The sequence below is a fragment of the Capra hircus genome, chromosome 1 (assembly GCF_001704415.2).
Source record: "Capra hircus breed San Clemente chromosome 1, ASM170441v1, whole genome shotgun sequence".
NCBI classification, from domain to species: Eukaryota; Metazoa; Chordata; class Mammalia; order Artiodactyla; family Bovidae; genus Capra; species Capra hircus.
In genome coordinates, this window is record NC_030808.1 from 152022405 (window position 1) to 152046267 (window position 23863).

At 43.9% G+C, this 23863-nt stretch overlaps 1 pseudogene; it reads right to left on the reverse strand.

Annotated features, from left to right (window-relative positions):
• Positions 1332–23863, reverse strand: part of LOC102181342 — a 51288-nt pseudogene continuing 28756 nt past the window's right edge.

Below are 23863 nucleotides of genomic sequence, written 5' to 3' on the forward strand. Positions count from 1 at the left end.
TGAGTCTTTGCAACCCATGAGCTGTAACCCACCGGGTTCCTCTGTCCATGGGATTTTTCAGGCAAGAATATTCCAATGAATATTCAGGGTTGATTTCCTTTAGGATTGACTGGTTTGATCTCCTTGCATCAAGGGACTCTCAAGAGTCTTCTCCAGCACCACAGCTCACAGTTCTTTGGTGCTCAGCTTTCTTTACAGTCCAACTCTTACATCCATACATGACTACTGGAAAAACCATAGCTTTGATGACAGACCTCTGCCTTTTCATATGCTGTCTAGGTTTGTCATAGCTTTTCTTCCAAGGAGCAAGCATCTTTGAATTTTGTGGTTGCAGTCACCAACCACAGTGATACTGGAGCCCAAGAAAATAAAGTCTGCAACTTTTTCCCCATCTATTTGCCGTGAAGAGATGGGACCAAATGCCATGATCTTAGTTTTTTGAATGTTGAGCTTTAAGCCAGCTTTTTCCCTCTCCTCTTTCACTTTCATGAAGAGGCTCCTTAGTTTCTCTTCTCTTTCTGCCATTCAATTTAGTTCAGTTCAGTCACTCAGTTGCGTCCAACTCTTTGCAACCCCATGGACTGCAGCACGCCAGCCTTCCCTGTCTATCATCAACTCCTGGAGCTTGCTCAAACTCATGTCCATTGAGTCAGTGACGCCATCCAACCATCTCATCCTCTGTCGTCCCCTTCTCCTTCTACCTTCAATTTTTCCCAGCATCAGGGTCTTTTCCAGGGAGTTAATTCTTCATCAGGTGGGCAAGGTATTGGAGCTTCAGCTTCAGCTTCAGCGTCAGTCCTTTCAATGAATATTCAAGACTGATTTCCTTTAGGATGGACTCGTTTGATTTTCTTGATGTCCAAGGGACTCTCAAGAGTTTTCTCCAACATCACAATTCAAAAGCATCAATTCTTCGGCATTCAGCCTTGTTTATAGTCCAACTCTCACATCTATATATAGCTACGGAAAAACCATAACTTTGACTAGATTAGAGTAGTATCATCTGCATATCTGAGGTTGTTAATATTTCTCCCAGCAATCTTGATTTCAATTCTAAAATTAGCAAATGTCATTCGTCTAAACCTTACTACGATCTGACTGCAGTTAACACTACCTCAGACTAACTTAAAACCACGAGTAGGGCTGCATGTAGGAAAATGAAGGGGAGCTAGGAGGAAGGCGGAGGAGTCACACAGCCAGACCCCCGAGACTCAGAGTACACTGCTGGTGGGCCTCTGGGGGGGGATGGGTGTCTGCAGAGAAACGTCTGCAGCTCAGAGTGCTTTGAACATTTCCCCCCATTCCGATGAGTCCCACAGTCCTTTAAGTTATTATCTTGATGGATAGAATAAAATATATCCAGATTCTGAATTTTTTTATATCTGAAGTCAGGCCATAGAATTCTTCAGTAGCTTGGGCACCCATTTTCTCTACCACGTCATCATCAACCAAAAGCTAGAAGCCATGACTTTTCACCACAGTAAAATGGACATAAAGCCATGATTAGGAGCGCTGCCCCGGTGGACCGCCACCACAACCAGGGCATACACGCAGTCCAGATGCTCCATGTCACTGCAGGCGTTGGAGAGCTGCAGTCCCAGCAGGAAGAGCACCTGCTAAGATCCTTCGGTGTACATGGAGCTGCTCCACATACTTGCACCACTCAACGTGCAAGGCCAAAGTCATGGGCAGCTTTCTGACGCGCATCCTTTGCTGGGCCTGCAACCTGCTGCATGACAAAGTTCCTGTCCACAACAGTGCCTCTGTGTTGCTGAAGTCTCTCAGACAGGCAGCAATAGATATATTCTGCTCCACATGCACACAAAGGTCAAGAAAATCTTCATCTTTTGCTACAAACAGTTTCACAGCTCAAGCATCAAGTTTCATGGGTGAGTGCTCCCTGAGAAATCTCATGGACACAAGTGAGTTCTGGTTTATCATTCTCTGCTGGTAGGCTGCAGTCCATGGGGTCGCTAAGAGTCAGATACGACAAAGAGACTTCACTTTCACTTTTCACTTTCATGCATTGGAGAAGGCAATGGCAACCCACTCCAGTGTTCTTGCCTGGAGAATCCCAGGGACGGGGGAGCCTGGTGGGCTGCCGTCTGTGGGGTCGCACAGAGTCGGACACGACTGAAACGACTTAGCAGCAGCAGCAGCAGCAGTTCCTTCACACTGCCATTTTTTAACCTCCCATTTAGTTTCTTCTCTCCCTGCAGGATGTTCCCATTCAGCAAATGATTTAAACGTTCATGAGCATCCTGCTGCATGTAATTGTCTAAGAGATCGCTTTCGTGCCTCAACCTTGAAATGCACTTCTTTGGTGGGTTCACACTAACCTTCTCCAGAGTGGCAATGCTGTGGAAACGGTCTCCCAGACAGGTCAACAAGTTTTCCTTCTTTCTGGGTTGGGCCTTGTATGCCAGGACATTCTCCCAGAACCTCTGGTGGGAGTTCAAGGCTGCAGCATGGAATCACAGCAGCATGTGTTTCTGAGGTTGATCAATTCAAAGCATTGTTCATTGATTGGAAACTGCACTGAATCAATGTCTTTTTCCAGAGTAGAGGCGTTGGGTGCCCTTTGAGGCACCACTCAAAATATTTGAGAAGGAGGAACACAGGTGTCCTTCTCTGTCAAATCATCACAGAATACTGCAAGCATATTATAGGTGGAGGCAATGTTTCAGACAGCCATTAGTCTAAAGATTACAGCGATCCCACACCACCGTCTTTATAAGGTGAAAACAGGACTGGCCACGGTGGAGTGTTCAAGGGGAGGCCAGGCATGGTGGTCCTGGCAGTGGGGAGGTGAGCTGGGGTAAGCTTTCAGCTTGATGGATAACTTCTTAACAGCAAAAGCAAAGGAGAGAAGGCAATAGAAGCCCAGGAGAATACAAAAATCACATTTCCAAGGTCCGAGAGAAAATAGTTTACCAAAGAACAATCTTTCAAGTAAAAGTGTGAAATCATGAGATTATTTTTTTCAGATTAAAAAACAACCAAGGAGGTTTACAAGCTTTATTAAAGAAAAACTCCAAAAGGTGTACCTTAAGCAAAAGAAACACCATCTTTTCATGTTCCTTTGAAGGTATCAGTGATAGCAACAGAAATGAGGGTAAAGCCAGATAAGGATCAACTAAATGAAACCATAATTATAACAAAGTCTCATTTAGTAGAAATTAACAAAATAAAAAGACAGAACTAAAACCCTGGACAATAATATGTGAAATGGGAGTTCAGTTTCTAAGGCCCTTGTGTTTTGAAGATAATAGCAAATATGTAAACTAACTTTCAACATCGTTAAGCATGCGTCTTTCCTTACATTTCCAGACCAATTGTGACAACCGTAGAGACTGTTAATGCCACACTAGTGGGGGCAGAGAGGGGCTGGGGACACAGAATGAAGACTTTGTGTACCTGGTCTCCGTGCAAGCCATCAGCACCCTCCTCACCAGGGTTGCCCTGCGGTGCAAAGAAAGATGAGAACATTAGGCAAAGAGGACCAGGGTACGTGTTCTTGTTCTGATGTTAATTTCTTCGCTAAGTTTGTTCTCAGTTGGTACAAGAATCTAGACCTCCTGAAACAACATTTATATACTGCATTCAAGCATTAAAAAGCAGTAATTATTTTCTTCCGGAGGTGGATAGTAGCTCTATGTACTGTTTTTCCTGACAGCTCAGCTGTTAAAGAAAAGGAACTCAGATTTTGAATGGACAGAAAGACTTCCTTTAAAATTTTTACACTGGAAGAAGTACTGTAACTCCCTCACAAGACTGAATGAAACATTCCTCACAGGTTGTCTACATGCTAACGTTGGTCCTTTTGCCGTTGGGTATCTTTTTTTTTTTTCATAGTTTTACATTCTTTTATTCTGAAGCTAAGGCACACAAAAGCAACCTGAGAATATGCCACTGACTATTTTTTTAGTTTAAAAAGACTGGCAAATATCCCTGAATTAATCTGCATAACGGAAACTTGGATGATTCCAGAAGAAGTAGGAATTAAATGAGCGTGTATGCATTTTGAAAGACTTAAAAAAAAAAAACTTCTTTAGAAAAGAACTGAAACACTGGGGCTAACTAGTGATGAAAGTAAAAACTGGCAGCTGTATTCATCAAGCATTCCATCACTTTCAAATTATGGATCGTTCATTTTGCCAACTATCTCAGTGAATGAAGTCGCTCAGTCATGTCCAACTCTTTGCGACCCCATGGACTGTAGCCTACCAGGCTCCTCCATCCTTGGGGTTTTCCAAGCAAGAGTACTGGAGTGGGTTGCCGTTTCCTTCTCCAGGGGATCTTCCCAATCCAGGGATTGAACCCAGGTCTCCTGCATTGTAGGCAGACGCTTTACCATCTGAGCCACCAGGGAAACTCTTTTGAAGAAAAGAGTTTATAAAGCATCTTTTGAAGAAAAATATTTGAAGTTCTGCAAGCAGAATAAGATGCATGTCACATATGTGGGATGGTTGGTTGATTTACTCCTACTGGTCACACGAGCAAATCAAGTTTCAGGCATTTTTTTAGCAAACATATGGCTGAGTTAGAGAATGAATATGAACACATGAAACTGCTGGACTAAAACTACATGCTGTGTTGGGCACAGGCTATAGGGGTGGATCAGAACCAGGAGACCTGAGTAAAGGAGTTCTATCAATGGCACCCCACTCCAGTCCTCTTGCCTGGAAAATCCCATAGACAGAGCAGCCTGGTAGGCTGCAGTCCATGGGGTAGCTAAGAGTCGGAAGTGACTGAGCGACTTCACTTTCACTTTCCACTTTCCTGCATTGGAGAAGGAAATGGCAACCCACTCCAGTGTTCTTGCCTGGAGAATCCCAGGGACGGGGGAGCCTGGTAGGCTGCTGTCTATGGGGTCGCACAGAGTCAGACATGACTGAAGTGACTTAGCAGCAGCAGCAGCAGCAGCAGCAGCCATTGTTTGACTTTTCACCACTTTGTAACCATTCCCAAGGGTAATGTGGGGAACACAGAAGGTATCTAATAAATTTTTCTGAATGAATGGACAAGCAAATGGATACTTTGCTTCTGAATACAGTCATACCCTACGATGCCAGCTCCTTTGCAGCCATGTGCTAGCATCTCTCTCCTACTTGACACCGAGCTTGACCAGACCTTCCTGACCACGCCTTGAATTCAGGACCAACTCTTCCAAATAAACATGACAAACAGATGGCTCAATTTTTACAGAATTAGCAAGGCTTAAAAGTTATCATATAGACCCAGGCCGTAAGACTGAAATACATGCCTTACAATTAGCCATTCATTAGCGTGGCAGTTTGGCCATTAATAGCATCTGACATATTCCCTTTTCTGAAAGCTTTAAGTCCCACCTCACTCAAGGAAGGAAAAACAAGTGAATTTGCTATTGTGTTTCCCAAAGAATCAGTTCTCCAGCTTAAAAAGAGTAAGGAAGGTCACTCACTTTTTCTCCTGAAAATCCTCTTGCTCCCTAAAGTTAAGAAGAAATAAAAATGAGTAAGATTGAATGAGACTTTTAAACTATTGTTTCACTTAGAGAACCATATGTCCCTAATTTCAAGAAAATGTAATTTTTTAGATCAAAATGAAGATTCCTCCTCAAGTAACCATAATGGACGTTGCAGCCTTCTGATCACTACCACTTCCCTGCACCTATGATGTGAAGAAAATTGCACCTTGCCACTCCTCACACGGTAAGGGCTGAGCTGGAAAAAGTAGTGACTTTCCACTTATAACAATCATATTTTGCCACTTAAAAATGAGAATACACTGAATAACAAGCATGAGAAGGCTTCCAGGAGCAACAGGATAAATTCATTGAAAGAGAAACATTAGAATATGCAGAATATGGTCATTGTGATCAGAAAAACTCTATAGGACTCTGAAGTTGCAGACAAGACTTTCTAGCCTTACTGAAGGAGACTGTCTAAATCTGGAAAGTTAAGAAACATTTAAGGCAACGATGCCCCACCCATCAGCCTTTAATGTTTTAAGGATCTCAAGCCTGCCTCCAGCTGCCAGTTCTGTGACTCTTCTCCTGAGGGTTCTTTCCTGGAACCAGAGCCTGTCCACACACAAGTCTGTCCAGAAGTACTGGGGAATTAATGCCCCTTGAGAGCAGCCCTCAGCAAATGCCTGACAGCATTTGGGTGCCTGAATAGCCCCACCCCCTCACCCTCGAGTGGGATAAAACTGAAGTGCACGTTTGTTCCACGCTGGCTCCCACCGTTCCCCGGCAGAATTAAGCTCCGTCCACCCACAGTGGTTACTGAACAGCAAGGCAGCCTTTTGAGGCCACCTTCCCTTAAGGCATGGCACCCCACTCCAGTACTCTTGCCTGGAAAATCCCATGGACAGAGGAGCCTGGTGGGCTGCCGTCCATGGGGTCGCAAAGAATCGGACACAACTGAGTGACTTCACTTTCACTTTTCACTTTCATGCACTGGAGAAGGAAATGGCAGCCCACTCCAGTGTTCTTGCCTGGAGAATCCCAGGGACGGGGGAGCCTGGTGGGCTGCCGTCTATGGGGTCGCACAGAGTCGGACACGACTGAGGCGACTCAGCAGCAGCAGCAGCAGCAGTCCCTTCCATCTCGCTTCTCCACGTCTCACACTCCACTACCTGTGTTTACTTTGGTCCCCTCCCACAAACTATTTACATTGGATTCCTTTGCTCAGGCTCTACTTCTACTTCCAGGAAACCCTCCCTGTGAGAAAGAGTGAAAACACCACAGCTATGTTGAAGAATGAAGATTTTCCTTAAATTCAAGGGATAAAACAGAGGCAAGGAAAGAATGCTGCAGCTCAAGGCCACACTCACCTTGGGACCTCGCGCACCCCAGCAACCTTCCTCACCTCGGGGTCCAGAAAGCCCTCAGGGGCCTCTTTCTCCCTGTGGAATAATGACACACACAGAGACAATCCAGCAGCTATCTCAACCACCCCCCAATCGGCTCCAACTAGTGATAACGGCCATCCGAATGACTAAAATACTACAGGATCCTTGCAAGTCCTTTCACGTCCTCTAAGGCCCAGCTGGATCACCTGCAAGGCAATCAGAATGTTCATCCAGCAACTGCCCACACTGCTGACTCCAAAGCATGCAAATCCAAGATATCTAGATTTTTAATCCATTCAGTCAAGCCACACTGGGAAACTTAAGCACTCAAACAAAACAGAAGGTGTGCTTGAACACTTCCTCCAGGCAGCTGAAACTAGACGAGTGTTTCCCTGTGCTCCACAGAGAATAAATCACAGTTTAACTCTCTCCTCTTGGTGAAATCCCGCTCACCCCTAAGCTGCAGACCACATATCACCTCTTCTCCTGAGAGGCTATTTCTGCTATACTGTGTCGCTATCTGTTTCCTGTGTTATATTCCGGCTGTAGTAGGAGTTCTTAGAGACAAGGACAACGTCTCACTTCTTTGTCTCTGGGTTTCCAGCCATAAGCACACTGCCTGGCACACAGGATCATTCAATCAAGACTTTTTGAATCCTACTAACTAACTAACTAATACTAACTAATATGATCTCTTGATCTAATACTGGAGGCAAAGGGGGATGGTAAATATCATGCCTTTTGCCAAACTGATTCAAGGTAAAGTAGCAAGAGGTGTATATCCCATGAGGCTTTCATCAAAAGAGGGTCTGCAAACATGAACAGCTGACTTTGACTTAATGAGGCCAGATAACTTCCCTACATACACTGCCCAGGACAGTAAAAGGGAACGTGGGAAAGTGAGAGGTACTCTGGGTCTAGAATGAAAGGACCTGGGATTGGGTCCTATTGTAATAGAGAACAAACTTTGTATTCTGTTACAAGTATAGGGCTTTCCAGGTGGTGCTAGTGGTAAAGAACCTGCCTGCCAATCCAGGAGATAGAGAGATGCAGGTTCGATCCCTGGGTCTGGAAGATCCCCTGGAGGAGGGAAAGGCAGCCCACTTGGCATTCTTGCCTGGAGACTCCCATGGACAGAGGAGCCCAGCGGGCAGGCTATAGTCTATAAGTCTGCAAAGAGTCAGACCTGACTGAAGTGGCCTAACACATACCCCCATACAGACAAGTAAATCGCTAAAGGATGTCGCCTATAAATTGGACATAGTGGCCTCTCTCAGGGAACCCTACCTCCCCTGCCTGTATATGCATGCTCAGTCGCGTCTGACTCTGCAATCCCATGGACTGTAGCCCGCCAGGCTCCTCTGTCCATGGGATTTCCCAGGCAAGAGTACTGGAATGGGTTTGCCATTTCCTCCTCCAGGGACCTTTCCAACCCAGGGATCTAACCCAGGTCTCCTGTGTCTCCTGCACAAACCACAAATGTCAGATTTTTTTCCCCTTCTCTATACAAAATTAAAAGGTTCCTTTTAAATCCTGTGCTATCATGATGACACCTGGTTCTGCCTAAACTTAACTTTTCTCAAACCTTTAGCTAACCAATGCATTTTTCTTATGGAAATGTTCTTCTTAAGCTATGTTAGTAAACTATGTATTTGCCTTGGAATCTGCCTTTCTTCCAGTAGGTTCTGCCTAAGACCCAAAGCATCAACGGATAATGGCTCAACAAACCAGTACATCTTACTCATGGAAATGTTCTCTTAAGCTATGTTAATGAAACAATGCATTTGCTTGGAAATCTGCCTTTCTTTAAGATTCATGTCAGTTGTTCTACGGCCAGGGATGACTCACCTTGTGCCAATGCTATCTCAAAATGCATGTTGTGGGAGAGGCGCCTGATGCATCTCTCTCAGTTTTGAGGTGATTCTTTAGCAGATATATAACTCCTTGATAAAAACTAGCAAGGGGGGCACTCTTTTTGCCCCCTTCTTATGCCTGTGTCAGAAGCTTCCTCTATCTATATATATCTATATACTTTAATAAAACTTTATTACACAAATGGAAGAAACACAAGCTGGAATCAAGATTGCCAAGAGAAATATCAATCACCTCAGATATGCAGATGACACCACCCTTACGGCAGAAAGTAAAGAGGAGCTAAAAAGCCTCTTGATGAAAGTGAAAGTGGAGAGCGAAAAAGTTGGCTTAAAGCTCAACATTCAGAAAACGAAGATCATGGCATCAGGTCCAATCACTGCATGGGAAATAGATGGAGAAACAGTGGAAACAGTGTCAGACTTTATTTTGGGGAGCTCCAAAATCACTGCAGATGGTGATTGAAGCCATGAAATTAAAAGACACTTACTCCTTGGAAGAAAAGTTATGACCAACCTAAATAGTATATTCAAAAGCAGAGACATTACTTTGCCGACTAAGGTCCGTCTAGTCAAGGCTATGGTTTTTCCCGTGGTCATGTATGGATGTGGGAGTTGGACTGTGAAGAAGGCTGAGCGCCGAAGAATTGATGCTTTTGAACTGTGGTGTTGGAGAAGACTCCTGAGAGTCCCTTGGACTGCAAGGAGATCCAACCAGTCCATTCTGAAGGAGATCAGCCCTGGGATTTCTTTGGAAGGAATGATGCCAAAGCTGAAACTCCAGTACTTTGGCCACCTCATGAGAAGAGTTGACTCATTGGGAAAAACTCTGATGCTGCGGGGGATTGGGGGCAGGAGGAGAAGGGGACGACAGAGGATGAGATGGCTGGATGGCATCACTGACTCAATGGACGTGAGTCTGAGTGAACTCCGGGAGATGGTGATGAACAGGGAGGCCTGGCGTGCTGCGATTCATGGGGTCGCAAAGAGTCGGACACGACTGAGAAACTGAACTGAACTGAACACAAAAGTTTCAAGTGATCAAGCCTCATCTCTGACCCCAGATCAAAATCCTCTCCTCCAGAGGTCATGAATCCTGGCATGGCTCACAGCTCGCTGCTGCAAACTTTCAGCAGGAAACCTCCTGACCAGGCTCACCTGTGGGTGGCTGCAGGGGGAATAAGCTAACACATCCCCTCTGGAAGCTGACAGGAACCTGCAGGTGTTTGACTTTACTCCTTCCCCTTTCAGCATAAAAGAAGCCAGAATTCTACCTCAGGCAAGACAGTTCTTTGGGACATGAGTCCACTCTCTTCTCGGTCTGCCAGCTGTACAAATAAAGTTGCTATTCCTTGCCCCAGAAACTCATCTCTAAATTTATGGGCCTGTCATGAGGTGAGCAGCATAAGCTTGGACTCAGTAACACCAATTCTGCTTGTTTTGTGAGTACATTACTCTGTAAATTAGTTTCCTCCTCTGATAAAATATGATGAATCTGGATAGTACTGATTCTACTGATTCTTTGAATCATTTGTAGGATTGCTGCAATGAATATACATGAAATGCTACATTGGAAGTACTCCTCAAATTGCATGGAGAAGGCAAATGAGGTGTTTTACACCTAACAGACAGCCAGAGATAATAAGACAAGCCCAGGTTCTGGCTCCAGACAGATGTGGGTTCCAGTACACCTCCAACCCTTTGAGGAGTTCAGGATTTGGGGGTCCTGAGCCACTTGTCTTCTTGGAGGGCCTTGAAATAAACCTTTCTCAGCTCCAAGCTGGCTTTTGGTTTGTTGGGCCTCACTGTGCATTGGGCACACAGACTTGCATTCAGTAACAATTGCGCTGGGGGAAATAAGACAAAAACATGGTATGATTCTGTTTAATGAGGCACTTAGGGTAGTCAGCTTCAGAGAGACAGAGAGGAATAGTGGCTGCCAGGGGTGAGCAGAGAGGAGATGGGGAGTTAGCATTTAGTAGGTACAGAGTTCCAGCTTGCAAAATGGAAAGCTTTCCGGAGAGGATGGTGGGGATGACTGCACAGCATGCGGGCACTCACCCCCACTGAGCCGAACGTTTAAAAGTGGAGGCGACACAAGGTTGATATTATGTGTATTTCATCACAGCTAAAAATTAGAAAGAAGAGTGTGAAGGAAAAGACCCCCCACTCCTATGACTTCTATTTTTAGTTTCTAAAGTTTCACTTGATGTACAGATATGATTGTGTGGGTGCCGGGGTCCAGCCCTGGTGGATCCAGGGAATTCGAAGCGGGGATGGCGTTGGCGAGGGAAAAACTTATTTATTTATTAATATAAGATTAGATTAGGAAGAACTAGTGTAGTAGGAAAATTAAGTGGAGAAAAGAGGCTGATTAACTTGGTTTACGTGGAAAACCAATAAAGTTCCAGACAAGGAGCTTGCACCATCTACGTTAGGCCGCCAGCACACGTTTGAATATCAGAGAGTGCCCTGCCTTGGGCTCTCTCTCTTACGAATCTTAGAAGCCAGGACAAGTAAGTATACATGGTGAGCCTCCACGCCCCAGATGGGAATTCAGCCAGAAATTAGAGAGGAGACACGGGGGAGACCAGTCCTTCCAATGACTTGCCTGGCCTCTATTGTCTAGAAAGGCCTTTTATACCTTTATGATTATACATAGAGATCAATGGGTAATACAAAATTATGCAGCGTTAGCAGCCCAGACTCTTTCTGTATATCTTTCTGTTTACAAAAGGTCTCAGGTGATTTACATTATCTTCTGGCCAAGAGGCCTGTTAACACTTTTTGGCTCTCCTTCTTAATGAATGTTAATCTCATTTCCCCTGAAGTGTTTTTCTTTAATCTGCATCTCCTTAAAGCACTAAAGTTACATCTCTATAGAACAAAGGCACAGTGGGTTATAACAAAGAAGGTACTTAACTCAAAAATCTAATGTTGCTACTTGTTTTTTCTATATACCAACTATATCAACAAATAAAAGATATGAAAATTTGGCAGAAAGTATTGGCTCAACAAATAAAACCTTTAATCAGTCCTATTCTAGTGCTTTTGATTCCTCGGAAGCCCCTACATTCCTAGGATGTTTTAAGCTTCCTGTGCCTCCTGCCATCAGGAGGCCTCAAACAATCACATGCGCAGCTGTATGCGTCCTGCAGGCAGGCTAGAAAGCCATCAGAGGGGTTTTTGGATTGAAACACTCATATTATGCCCAGGAAATTTATTATCTAAAAGCTCTAAATTAATTTTTTTTCCAGAAAAAGGTGGTGGGGGCACAGCCCCCTGTTAATGACAGAAGAGTAGGTGGAAAGCATAACACAGTAAAGCAGGCAGACTCTGGTCTTGGGCAGTGGATGCTCAGGAAATTCCAGAGGGAACCCCTGAAGCCTGATCACGCCCTTGCGTTTTGTCAGGCTTCCTTCCGCACGACCTTATCACAGCTGGGATTCCTCATGCTGGCCCCTGGCATGTGGGGTTTTTCTTTTTTTCAAAATTAGTCCTCAGAAAAGAGTATTCCTAAATTTGAATCTTCCTAAGTCTTTACAAAGTTTCTCATATTTGGAAGACCCTCTCCATTACTTAACTTTGAACAGCATTGTATTAACACCCAGTCAGAGAGTTAATTTAAGGTATTTATGGGTTGTTTGTGGAGGTCACCCAGCAGATGAGTTTAAAAAGGAAAAAAAAAAGGGCTGGGGAGTTTGGTGGTAAGGAACTCTAACAGACATTATTACAATTTAAAATGTTAGCTGCCATGAAACAGTGGCACTAATGGTTAAGAACCTGCCTGCCAGTGCAGGAGACAGAAGAGACAAGAGTTTAATCCCTGGGGTGGGAAGCTCCCCTGGAGGAGGGCGTGGCACCCCACTCCAGTATTCTTGCCTGGAGAATCCCCATGGACAGAGGAGCCTGGAGGGCTACAGTCCCCAGGGCCGCAAGGAGTTAAACATGACTGAAGCACCTGAGCACACACCTTGAAATAAGACTTGTAACAATCACTTTTACAAACAATACATTTGTGATTACACAGTGGAAACCATAAAAATATTCTTAGAAGAAAAGTGAGGAAAAGGGTTTTTGAAGCTGAACATAAAATGTACAAGGACAGTCTTCAAAAACAGACTTAAAAGTGAACATAACATACTCTAGAAAGCCAGGTGAGATGCTTCCATGAAGTGGCTTCAGTAAAGCTAAAGTAACTGACAGAGAAACTATATGGGAAGAATTTTTAATAAAATGGTTTAATAAAACATGAGAAAGAGAAAAAAGAGTAATTTCTAATTTAGTATACTTTTTACATAATGAAAGATTTTAAAATGTTTATGTGTAACTAAGTTAAATATTATAAGTAGACATTGGTCTCATTCACCTACATCTCTATAAGCTCATATTTTCGAACTGGGCAAAACAATTTTAGGATGTTCTCATGAGAAAATAACGACTTCCCTCGTGGCTCAGATGGAAAAGGGTCTGCATACAATGCAGGAGAAAATAGGAATTGTCTTAAAATGGGCATATATGTTAAATTGTTTTGAGAAGAAAATTTGGGCTTACTGAGTTTCTTATTCAGAGTTTAGTTCTATCCTGTTTAAAAATCAGTGTTCTATTGCTCACAGCAGTTGCTTTATTAAAGCTAACAATTATAGTCATGACTCAATGGAAAGAAGTACATCACTAAAAGCTGTTCAAATATTGGACTGGTGCAAGTTATTACGTGAGAAATGGAATTAGAAGAAGAAAAGTATCTTTATGTTGCAAATGAAAAGAAAAAAATGTATATACAATGGATAGTGTGGTGCCTCTGGCAGGTAGGAAGCTCTTAACAAATGTTACCTGTTTTTGTTACTATGGAAGTGATGTAACTATGTTTTGTGACTTTAGATAATCTGACTGATTTGACATAAACAAAGACTCGATCTGTGCCTAGTAAACCACCATCTCATTATGGGATGTTCAGTCACTCAGTCATGTCCAACTCTGCTACCACGTGTTCTGCAGCACGCTAGGCTTTCCTGTCCTCACTGTCACCCGAAGTTGCTCAAACTCATGTCCACTGAGTAGACGATGCCATCCAACCATCTCATCATCTATCGCCCCCTCTCCTCCTACCCTCCATCCCTCCCAGCATCAGAGTCTTTTCCAACGAGTCAACTCTTCTCATGAGGTGGCCAAAGGACTGGAGTTTCAGCTTTAGCATCATTCCTTCCAAAGAAATTCCAGGGCTGGTCTCCTTCAGAATGGACTGGTTGGATCTCCTTGCAGTCCAAGGGACTCTCAAGAGTCTTCTCCAACACCACAGTTCAAAAGCATCAATTCTTCGGCGCTCAGCCTTCTTCACAGTCCAACTCTCACATCCATGCATGACCTCAGAAAAAACCATAGCCTTGACTAGACGGACCTTAGTCAGCAAAGTAATGCCTCTGCTTTTGAATATACTATCTAGGTTGGTCATAACTTTTCTTCCAAGGAGTAAGTGTCTTTTAATTTCATGGCTGCAACCACCATCTGCAGTGATTTTGGAGCCCCCCAAATAAAGTCTGACACTGTTTCTACTGTTTCCCCATCTATTTCCCATGAAGTGATGGGACCAGATGCCATGATCTTCGTTTTCTGAATGTTGAGCTTTATTTAAGCCAACTTTTTCAATCTCCACTTTCACTTTCATCAAGAGGCTTTTTAGTTCCTCTTCACTTTCTGCCATAAGGGTGGTATCATCTGCATATTTGAGGTTATTGGTATTTCTCCCGGCAATCTTGATTCCAGCTTGTGCTTCTTCCAGCCCAGCATTTCTCATGATGTACTCTGCATAGAAGTTAAATAAGCAGGATAACAATATACAGCCTTGACGCACTCCTTTTCCTATTTGGAACCAGTCTGTTGTTCCCTGTCCAGTTCTAACTGTTACTTCCTGACCTGCATATAGGTTTCTCAAGAGGCAGGTCAGGTAGTCTGGTATTCCCATCTCTCGCAGAATTTTCCACAGTTTATTGTGATCCACACAGTCAAAGGCTTTGGCATAGTCAATAAAGCAGAAATAGATGTTTTTCTGGAACTCTCTTGCTTTTTCAATGATCCAGCGGATGTTGGCAATTTGATCTCTGGTTCCTCTGCCTTGTCTAAAACCAGCTTGAACATCAGGAAGTTTACGGTTCACGTATTGCTGAAGCCTGGCTTGGAGAATTTTGAGCATTACTTTACTAGTGTGTGAGATGAGTGCAATTGTGTGGTAGTTTGAGCATTCTTTGGCATTGTCTTTTTGGGGATTGGAATGAAAACTGACCTTTTTCAGTCCTGTGGCCACTGCTGAGTTTTCCAAATTTGCTGGCATATTGAGTGCAGCACTTTCACAGCATCATCTTTCAGGATTTGAAACATCTCAACTGGAATGCCATCACCTCCACCAGCTTTGTTCATAGTGATGCTTTCTAAGGCCCACTTGACTTCATATTCCAAGATGTCTGGCTCTAGATTAGTTATCGTGATTATCTAGGTTGTGAAGATCTTTTTTGTACAGTTCTTCTATGTATTCTGGCCACCTCTTCTTAATATCTTCTGCTTCTGTTAGGTCCATACAATTTCTGTCCTTTATCGATACCATCATTGCATGAAATGTTCCCTTGGTATCTTTTATTGTCTTGAAGAGATCTCTAGTCTTTCCCACTCTGTTGTTTTCCTCTATTTCTTTGCATTGATCGCTGAAGAAGGCTTTCTTATCTCTTCTTGCTATTCTTTGGAACTCTGCATTCAGATGCTTATATCTTTCCTTTTCTCCTTTGTTTTTCACCCCTCTTCTTTTCACAGCTATTTGTAAGGCCTCCCCAGACAGCCATTTTGCTTTTTTGCATTTCTTTTCCATGGGGATGGTCTTGATCCCTGTCTCTTGTACAATGTCATGAACCTCCATCCATAGTTCATCAGGCACTCTATCTATCATATCTAGGCCCTTCAATCTATTTCTCACTTCCACTGTATAATCATAAGGGATTTGATTTAGGTCATACCTGAATGGTCTAGTGGTTTTCCCTACTTTCTTTAATTTCAGTCTGAATTTGGCAATAAGAAGTTCATAATCTGAGCCACAGTCAGCTCCTGGTCTTGTTTTTGTTGACTGTATAGAGCTTCTCCATCTTTGGCTGCATAAAATATAATCAATCTGATTTCGGTATTGACCATCTGGTGATGTCCATGTGTAGAGTCTTCTCTTGTGTTGTTGGAAGAAGGTGTTTGCTATGACCAGTGCATTTTCTTGGCAAAACTCTATTAGTCTTTGTCCTGCTTCATTCCGCATTCCAAGGCCAAATTTGCCTGTTACTCCAGGTGTTTCTTGACTTCCTACTTTTGTATTCCATTCCCCTATAATGAAAAGGACATCTTTTTTGGGTGTTAGTTCTAAAAGGTCTTGTAGGTCTTCATAAAACCATTTAATGTCAGCTTCTTCAGCGTTACTGGTTGGGGCATAGACTTGGATTACTGTGATATTGAATGGTTTGCCTTGGAAACGAACAGAGATCATTCTGTCGTTTTTGAAATTGCATCCAAGTACCGCATTTCGGACTCTTTTGTTGACCATGATGGCTACTACATTTCTTCTAAGGGATTCCTGCCCACAGTAGTAGATATAATGGTCATCTGAGTTAAATTCACCCATTCCAGTCCATTTTAGTTCACTGATTCCTAGAATGTCGACTTTCACTCTTGCCATCTCTTGTTTGGCCACTTCCAATTTGCCTTGATTCATGGACCTAACATTCCAGGTTCCTATGCAATATTGCTCTTTACAGCATCGGACCTTGCTTCAATCACCAGTCACAGCTGGGTATTGTTTTTTCTTTGGCTCCACCCTTTCATTCCTTCTGGAGTTATTTCTCCACTGATCTCCAGTAGCGTATTGGGCACCTACTGACCTGGGGAGTTCCTCTTTCAGTATCCTATCATTTTGCCTTTTCATACTGGTCATGGGGTTCTCAAGGCAAGAATACTGAAGTGGTTTGCCATTCCCGTTTCCAGTGGACCACATTCTGTCAGGCCTTTCCACCATGACCCACCCGTCTTGGGTTGCCCCGCAGGCATGACTTGGTTTCATTGAGTTAGACAAGGCTGTGTTCCTAGTGTGATTAGATTGACTAGTTTTCTGTGAGTATGGTTTCAGTGTGTCTGCCCTCCACTATTAATGTACCAGCTAACATAGAACTGGAGATAACTACAAATCCTAATTTATTAAATGGCTCAAAATGACCTGAGAAGACAAGCTGGAATCCTGTACCTCTGCTCTTCTCCAGGATAATCACAGACAATAAAAATTTAACAGAACAAACAACAAACAAGCAAAAATAAATAGGACTTTGGTTCCTGAAGAACTGAACTGCTTAAGGACATTCCATAATCCATGCTTATTTTAAAAAGATAATTCTATACATGTACTCTTTTCAATTGATTTCTTTTCAACATTTACTTATTTGGCAAGGCCAGGTCTCAGTTGTGGCTTGAGAACTCTTAGGTGTGGCATACGGGATCTACTTCCTGACCCAGGATCAAACCCTGGATCCTCTACACTGGGAGTATGAAGTCTTAACCACAGACCACCAGGGAAGTCCCTGAGTTGATTTCTGAATTACCAAAGGCACTGAAAAGTAGTGATATTCTTGAGATTTGTTGTTGTTCAGTTACTAAGTCATGTCAGACTCTGCAGCTCCATGGACTATAGCATGCCAGCAGAGAAGGCAATGGCAACCCACTCCAGTGTTCCGGCCTGGAGAATCTCAGGGATGGGGAAGCCTGGTGGGCTGCCGTCTATGGGATCACACAGAGTCAGACACAACTGAAGCGACTTAGCAGCAGCAGCAGCATAGCATGCCAGACTCCCCTGTCCTTTACTGTCTCCCAGAGTTTGCTGATTCATGTCCACTGACTCAGTGATGTTATCTAACCATCTCATCCTCTGTCATCCCCTTCTCCTTTGCCTTCCATCTTTCCCAGCATCAGGGTCTTTTCCAATGAGCCAGCTGTTCACATCAGGTGGCCAAAGTACTGGAGCTTCAGCTTCAGCATCAGTCCTTCCAATGAATATTCATGGTTGATTTCCTTTAGGATTGATTCTTGAGATAGTAGAATCAAAAGTGTTCATTTAATACTCTAAAAAATTGGCTCTGGCTTTGACACTAAACTGCTGGGAAGTTCAAACTCTGCCACCATTATTTCCCATCTGTGCTTCATAACCTCTCTCTTATTTTTCTCACCTGGAAACTGAGTATCATAATGAGAGGGCAACAGGTAGGAAGGCTGCTGCTGCTGCTAAGTCACTTCAGTCGTGTCCGACTCTGTGCGACCCCATAGACAGCGGCCCACCAGGCTCCCATGTCCCTGGGATTCTCAAGGCAAGAACACTGGAGTGGGTTGCCATTTCCTTCTCCAATGCATGAGGGTGAAGAGTGAAAGTGAAGTCGCTCAGTTGTGTCCAACTCTTAGCGACCCCATGGAGTGTAGCCCACCAGGCTGCTCCGTCCATGGGATTTTCCAGGCAAGAGTACTGGAGTGGGGTGCCATTGCCTTCTCTGGTAGGAAGGCTAGGGCTCCCCAACTGGAGGAAATAATCTGTAAGGGGCCGACTTTTTTTCTCTTTCTCTATGCAAAATTAAAAGGAGGTTTCTTTTAAATTCTTTGTTGCCATGAGGACACCTAGTTCTGCCTGAACTTAACTTTCTTCAAACCTTGAGCCTACCAAAGTGTTTTTCTTATGGAAATGTTTTTCTTAAGCTATGTTAATGAATTATGTATTTACCTTGGAATCTGCCTTTCTTCAAATCTGAGCCACCTAAGACTCAAACCTTGAACCAATAACAGCTCAACAAACCAGTACATCTTACTCATGGGAATGTTCTCTTAAGCTATGTTAATGAAACTATGCATTTGCTTGGAAATCTGCCTTTCTTTAAGATTCATGTCAATTGTTTTATGACTGGGGATGATGTACCTTCTGCCAATACTATCTCAAAATGCATATTGTGGGAGAGGCGGCTGATGCAATTCTCTCAGTTTTGAGGTGCTTCTTTATCTGATTAGCAACTTGCTAACAGATATATAACTCCTTGCTAAAAACTAGCAAGGGGGCACTCTTACTGCCCTCTTCTGATGTCTGTGTCAGGAGCTTCCTCTATCCTTTTTATACTTTAATAAAATTTTATTACACAAATGATTCCAGCCTCATCTCTCAGATCAAAATCCTCTCCTCCAGAGGTCACAAATCCTGATGTAGCTCACAGCACACAGTCGCAACCTTTCAATAACAGCATCTGCTCCACATGGGGTTGATATAGGATTGTTGGGCTTTATGCATTTTGATTTTTAGAGCCCAAGAAGAGGAAATCTGTCTATACTTCCAACTTTTCCCCTTCTATTTGCCATGAAGTAATAAGGCTGGATGCCATGATCCTAGTTTTTTAAATATTTAGTCTTAAGCTGGCTCTTACACTCTCCTCTCTCCTCCTTCATCCTCATCAAGAAGCTCTTTAGTTCCTCTTCGCTTCCTGCCATTAGCGTGGTGTCATCTGCCTATCTGAGCTTGTTGATGTTTCTCCCATCTATCTTGATTCCAGCTTGTAACTCATGCAGTCTGGCTTTTCTCATGATGTGCTCAGCGTATCAGTTAACCAAACAGGGTGACAGCAGACAGCCCTGTTGTACTCCTTTCTCAATCCTGAATCGATCGGTTGTTCCATACAGGGTTCTAACTGTTGTTTGTTGACCCTCATACAGCTTTCTTAGAAGACAGGTAAGATGGTCTGGTATTCCCATCTCTTTACGAGCTTTCCACAATTTGTCATGATCCACACAGTCAAAGACTTTAGCGTAGTTGATTAAACAGAGATAGATTCTTTTCTGGAATTTCCTTGCTTTCTCTTTGATCCAGCAAATGTTGGGAATTAAATCTTTGGTTTCTCTGCCTTTCCTAAACCCAGCTTGGACATCTGGAAGTTCTTGGTTCTCATAATGCTGAAGCCTAGCATGTAAGATTTTAAGCGTGACCTTTCTAGCATGGGAGATAAGTAGAATTGTCCGATGGTTAGAACATTCTTTCTGGCTTCCCTGATAGCTCAGTTGGTAAAGAATCCGCCTGCAATGCTGGAGACCCAGGTTTGATTCCTGGCTCGGGAAGATCTGCTGGAGAAGGGATAGGCTACCCACCAATGTATTCTTGGCCTTCCCCTGTGGCTCAGCTGGTAAAGAATCTGCCTGCAATGCAGGAGACCTGGATTCAATCCCTGGGTTGTGAAGATCCCCTGGAGAAGGGAAAGCTTACCCACTCCAGTATTCTGGCCTGGAAAATTCCATAGACTGTATAGTCCATGGGGTCACAAAGAGTCAGACACGACTGAGACTTCCACTTCACTGGAACATTCTTTAGTAGTACCCTTCTTGGGAATTGGGGTGATTGACCTTTTCCAGTCCTGTGGCCACTGCTGGGTCTTCCAGACCACTGCCTTGTCGTGGTGATGGGGCTTGCATAACTCAATGAAGCTATGAACCACGCTGTGTAGGGCCACCCAAGACAGACAAGTCATACTGGAGAGTTCTGACAAAACATGACCCACTGGAGGAGGGAATGGCAAACCACCCCAGCGTACTTGCAGTGAGAACCTCATGAATTGTATTAAAAAGACAAAAAGACTAAAAAATAAAGAACAAAACTAGACACACAACTAATTCTAATTATTTCTAAATGCCATGAACTGATATCAGACATCTGTGGACTACATTCATCTCACACCCTGCCAGGTCTGAGCCGCTAGTTCCTGCTTCCTTTACCCCTTCCCATCATTCCAGGGCATCTCACCAATGAGAGGAGCAAATACTGACCCCTGGGACACAGCGGTAAGCAAAAACAGACACCACCTCCTGTCATGAGGCTGCAAAAATGCCAGTTCCCCCAAACTCCTGGCTTATCCCTTAAGATTAGTAGATACACACTACTATGCATAAAATAGACAACCAACGAGAATCTGCTACACAGCACAGGAACTGTATTCAATATCACGTAATAAACTATACAGGGAAGGAATCTGAAGAAGCATATACATGTATATATACGAAAAGCACTTGGCCGTGCACCTGAAATTAACACAGCATTGTAAATCGACTCTCCTTCAATAAAACACAAAATAAAAATATTAATAATTTACTTAAATTTGTCATCAATAAACAAAACCTCAGTGTGATGGCAGTTTCCTAATACCTACATTAATGAGAGAATTTTCTAGAATTGGAGAAAGCGTGCCCGCAGACTTTGCTCTGGAACTGTCAGTCTGCCAGTCTTGAATCCTTGCAAGCCACCTGGCAGAGACTGGGTGACAAAGAGGGGCTAAGAGTTCTTACCCAAGGGCTGTGCTGTGCTCAGTCCATCAGTCGTGTCCAGCTCTTTGCAACTTCATGAACTGTAGCCCGTCAGGCTCCTCTGTCCATGGGGATTTGCCAGGCAAGAATACTGGAGTGGGTTGCCATGCCCTCCTCCAGGGGATTTTCCCAACCCAAGGACCGAACCCAGGTCTCCTGCACTGCAGGCAGATACTTTACCGTCTGAGTCACCAGGGAAGCCCAAGAATACTGGAGTGGGTAGCCTAGCCCTTCGCCAGGGGATCTTCCTGATCCAGGAGTCAAACTGGGGTCTCCTGCATTGCAGGCAGATTCTTTACCAGCTGAGCCACAAAAGAGCTAAGTACCCCTTAATCACATCTCACCACCGCAGGTGGGTGTGAAGTTGATAAAGGAAAAAGTGCACAAAGTTAGAGATCAACTAAACCCCACGGTGTTGGTGGTGTGGCCACCCGTTCACTAGGACTAGATCAGGAGAGTTTGGAACTAAAAAATCTAAATTAGTACCCACTGGAATGACTAAAATTAATAAGGCTGACAATATAAAGTGTCGGTGAGAATTTGGAGCAACTGGAACCTACATGTAGCTGGTGGGAGTGTAAATTACTATAATCATCTTAAAAAACTGTCTTTAAAACTGATCATATGCATATCTTCTGATTCAGCAATCCCCTTCCCAGATATCTACCCAGGAGAAATGAGTGCTTGTGTCCACTAACAGCCAGGTATAAAAAACATGTACTTAGCAATTTTATTCATCACAGCTCAAAACCGGAAACAACCAAATGTCTACTAAGATGAGAGTTCCCTGGTGGTCCAGTGGTTAGGCTGGCCTTCCCAGGTGGCTCAGCAGTAAAGAATCTGCCTGCAACACAGGAGACCCTGGTTTAATCCCTGGGTTGGGAAGATCCCCTGGAGAAGGAGATGGCAAGCCACTCCACTATTCTTGCCTGGAGAATCCCACGGACAGAGAAACCTGGTGGGCTACAGTCCATGGGGTCGCAAGAGTCGGACGTAATTGAGTGACTAAACCACCAGCAGCACCAGAGGTTTAGGACTGAGCGCTTTCACTGCCAAAGCCTTGATTCAGTCCCAGGTCAGGCAACTGAGATCCCATAAGCTGGGAGGCACAGCACCAAGAATGGAATGATAAATTATCCCATACGCACACAAATGAATATCATAGTTTCAAAAGCTAAACCAAAACTACGGATGAATCTCTAAGATATAACAATGAGTTAAAGAAACCGGACTAAAAGAGCACGCAACTGCATGAAATCAAATAACAGGTAAAACTAATTTATAGCGAATGAAGTTAGAACAGCTGTCATTTCTGGGAGAAGGGAGATACTGCCTAAGCGGTGACACGGGGGAGTCTTCTAGGATGTAGGAGATGTTTTCTATTTTAAATTGGGTGCAGTTAAGTGGGCACACAAATGGAAGCATTTATTGAGTTATACACATTAAGACTGGTGCACTTTTCTAAATGATTATTGTAACTAAATTTGTAAAGATTGAGAATCCTTATGGCATATGTAATTTGGAGCTGGATAGACTAGCAAAAGAGTGACTATTACTAAATTTTATGAGAAATTGTTCAGGCCATTGACTCCTACAGCAATCCCTAGGACGTGAGGGAGGGGACTTTGGGAAGGGATACATATATATTAATATTTATTTGTTGCATTTGTGTGTTAATCACTCAGTTGTGTCCAACTCTTCGCGACCCCACAGACTGTAACCTGCCAGGCTCCTCTGTCCATGGAATTCTCCAGACATGAATACTGGATTGGGTAGCCATTCTCTTTTCCAGGGGATCTTCCTGACCCTGGGATTGAACCCAGGTCTCACGCGTTGCAGGCAGATTCTTTGCAGTCTGAATCATAGTATAGCACTTTCCAAGGGATTATGAATATTCTTTGTACATCACTTTCCAAGGTATGTGTGCGTATGTTTCATTTAAAAAAAACAAACAAACAGAATTCAGCAAACACAGGGGTAGTCTGCTCAGAGCTCCAAGAAAGAACTCAATGCTCAGCTATGGCTGGCCACTGACCTCCAGATGTTAACCCCTTCACATCTGCTTCAGTTCTCAGCAGAGAGCATGCTTATCTCTGAAAAGCCCCCAGCCAATAACCTAGCAAGGCAGCAATACCAAGCCTGGCCACGTGTGACCAAAGCGGGACACACCCCCAGGGCAGTGCTTGCTGGGAGTCCCCATGAGACTGAGCAGCTATTGTCAGGCCTGCATGGCAGGCAGACAGCTCTCCTTCCCAGGCTTTATTCCTCCCAATCTCTCTCACTAACTTTCCAAGTAAGGTTCCTTTTTGTCCATTTCAACCTCTCATTTTTTCATTTATCTTTAATGAGAGGATAATTGCTTTACAATGTTGAGTTGGTTTCTGCCGCACAGCTACGTGGTGAATCAGCCATAGCGTTAGTAGCTCAGTCGTGTCCGACTCTTTGCGACCCCATGGACTGTGGCCCTCCAGCTCTTTTGTCCACGGGATTCTCCAGGCAAGAATACTGGAGTGGGTCACCATTCCCTTCTCCAGGGGATCTTCCTGACCCAGGGATTGAACAAGGGTCTCCTGCGTGGCAGGCAGATTCTCTACTGTCTGAGCCACCAGGGAATCAGCCGTAGGCACACATATATCCCTTCCCTCCTGAGCCTCCCTCCTGCCTCCCCATCCCACCCCTGCAGGTCATCACAGAGCCCGGGCTGAGCCCCCCATGCTGCACAGCAGCTCCCCACTAGCTGTCTCGCTCACACACGGCAGCACATACAC